This window comes from Perissodus microlepis, chromosome 6, assembly GCF_051167445.1.
Source record: "Perissodus microlepis isolate ML-2025 ecotype Zambia chromosome 6, ASM5116744v1, whole genome shotgun sequence".
In the NCBI taxonomy this organism is placed as follows: domain Eukaryota; kingdom Metazoa; phylum Chordata; class Actinopteri; order Cichliformes; family Cichlidae; genus Perissodus; species Perissodus microlepis.
Window position 1 is genome coordinate 31,721,252 of NC_140466.1, and position 2,240 is coordinate 31,723,491.

General features: G+C 39.3%; 1 non-coding gene across 1 annotated transcript; it reads left to right on the plus strand.

Annotated features, from left to right (window-relative positions):
- The first annotated feature begins 1,303 nt into the window (after nt 1-1,303).
- trnac-gca (transfer RNA cysteine (anticodon GCA)) lies at nt 1,304-1,375 on the plus strand. The gene has a single exon. It is a non-coding gene; the product is annotated as a tRNA-Cys (tRNA).
- Nucleotides 1,376-2,240: the final 865 nt, after the last annotated feature.

Genomic DNA, 2,240 nt, shown 5'->3' on the forward strand with positions numbered 1-2,240 from the left:
CCATACCAACTTTTCATTATGTTCCTCTTTCCTTCTCCTCCTCCTCTTTGCAGCGTTATTATAAAACAATAGTTTCCACCAACAGTTTCCTGCCTATCCATATGTTCCACCTCAGTCTCTCTTCCTAATCCCATAATAGCAGTGAAAACCTCGTGTTTGCCATGTAATCATCTGAGGCCAGCTGAATTGCTAGAAAGGTCCGATCAAATGTGCTGCTTCAGTCCTCTCCCTGATTTTTATGAGTGAAAACACTCGCTGTGTTCCCAAACACAGCTGCCTGCCGAGTGAACGACTCTCAGCAAGATGATCAGACGCCAGTGCTCAGTTTACTCATCACTGCTGATGTTTCTGCTGTTTCTGGTTAATGAAGTGCTGTGCTGGTCCTGCTTCACCAGCTGTGCCGGTTTTCTCCAAGGCGTGCCGGTTAAATAGAATTAGGCAGGTTAAACGTACGAGAGTGTGCTTTCAATATTTAATAGCGTCGTGTGTTTGCTTTGTGTTTTTATCACAGTTATCTTTCTCGGGCAAAGAAAAAAAGAACAGTAAATAGTATACATATAAGAAGGTCATACTCTTTTTCTTGGCTCGGCTTCCAAACCAAGAAAAAAGTTCTTTGTTCTACTATTATAAACAGTAATACAACAACAAATGAAAAGTAAATAAATTAATAAATAAAAGTACAGTAATGAACACATTTAAATTGGAGCTCGTTTTGTTTGTTTGTTTGAGGTAAATTTCTGAATAAATCAATTAAGTATAGCTCAGTGACCTTGGACTACATTTTTACTGCTCCAAAACTACAAATGTGGCAACTTTGTTTTACTCTTAATTGCATGTTGCCACTCTGATCCCAACAGTATATGAAAACATAGGATTAAAAAGTTGACTTTTTAATTGCATCCTTTGCAAAATAATGATCTGAAATCTGCTGACTGCAGTTCCTTCATATCAGTCAGGTATTATATTAAACATGGTGCTTACACAACACTCTTGTACTCTAACTGAGCTCTCCTCATGTTTTTTTTTTTAACTCTAAACAGGTCACACGCATTCATCGCAGTGTTTTCTTCTATACCTGAGCATCTCATCTAGCATTCACACACACTCACATGCTGATGGAACCACTGGGCTACCTGCTGACAGTCACTAAGTATGATGAGGTTTAGTTCAGTGGCAGAAGGTTTTACTACTTATCCTATATTGTACTGCGGCTATAGTGGGGGAGTATATTCAAAGTGATAAAGTGACTTGAAGAGAAAATATGAGTTGTTCGGCAGAGTTAATGTACTTGCTGATTGTGGTTGGGGGTATAGCTCAGTGGTAGAGCAACTGACTGCAGATCAAGAGGTCCCCAGTTCAAATCTGGGTGCCCCCTAAGCCATCTCAGTGGAGGGAAAATAATTGTTCAGAATACTTAGAAGCAGCTCCTCATAAGACTTTTCTCCAATGACTTGAGTGTGTACAATTATTTGAGTATCAAATGTTTATAACCTCTACATACTTGGGTGATGGGTTGTGGTTTTATTGCTCAGGAAAAAGTAACAACTGTTGTTTCACCACATAAGACCTCTGCTTCAATTAAGAGGGAAGAAATATTCTCATTTTAAGAAAAATTAACTGTTCTCATGTTGTGCTGTAGTTAAATATCTCTTCACAGGGGAATCTTTGTTATATTGTTGAATCTGCAATGGCAGAGCAACCACTGATCTTAGACGAACTGTAAAGCTGCTCAGAGAAGTGCCATGCCACCGTCATCTGACTAATGTTAAAACAGATATTTTTCTCTTCTACTTCTGAGTAAAACCATCTACCTCATGATTTGAGTGAGTGAATCTCTAAACGCATTGTTCTGCGGCATCAGCCACTGACTGCATCTGCTGGCTGCTGTGTGGTCATCTTAATGCACTCTGAACATTTAAAAAAACGTTTAGATGATGGAGTCAAATTCACGACCTTTTTGCTGTGAGGGAACAGTGCTAACCACTGCAGCACCGCACCCTTGTTGCCTCTCACACCACCAGTGGCGTTTAAATATACTGAGCAAAATAAAACAGAAGCAGAGTGTGTGAAGATCAGCAGGGTAAACTATAACAAACTGTTCTGTTAAGGTGCTCATCGGGGAGTGGAAAGTGGTGATAACACTCATTAGTCTGGTTACAATGAACTGAAGTTGGCTGTTAATTGTTATGAAAAGGGTTTCAACAGAAAGTTCAATTGTAATTAATCTGTTGCAATCTGTT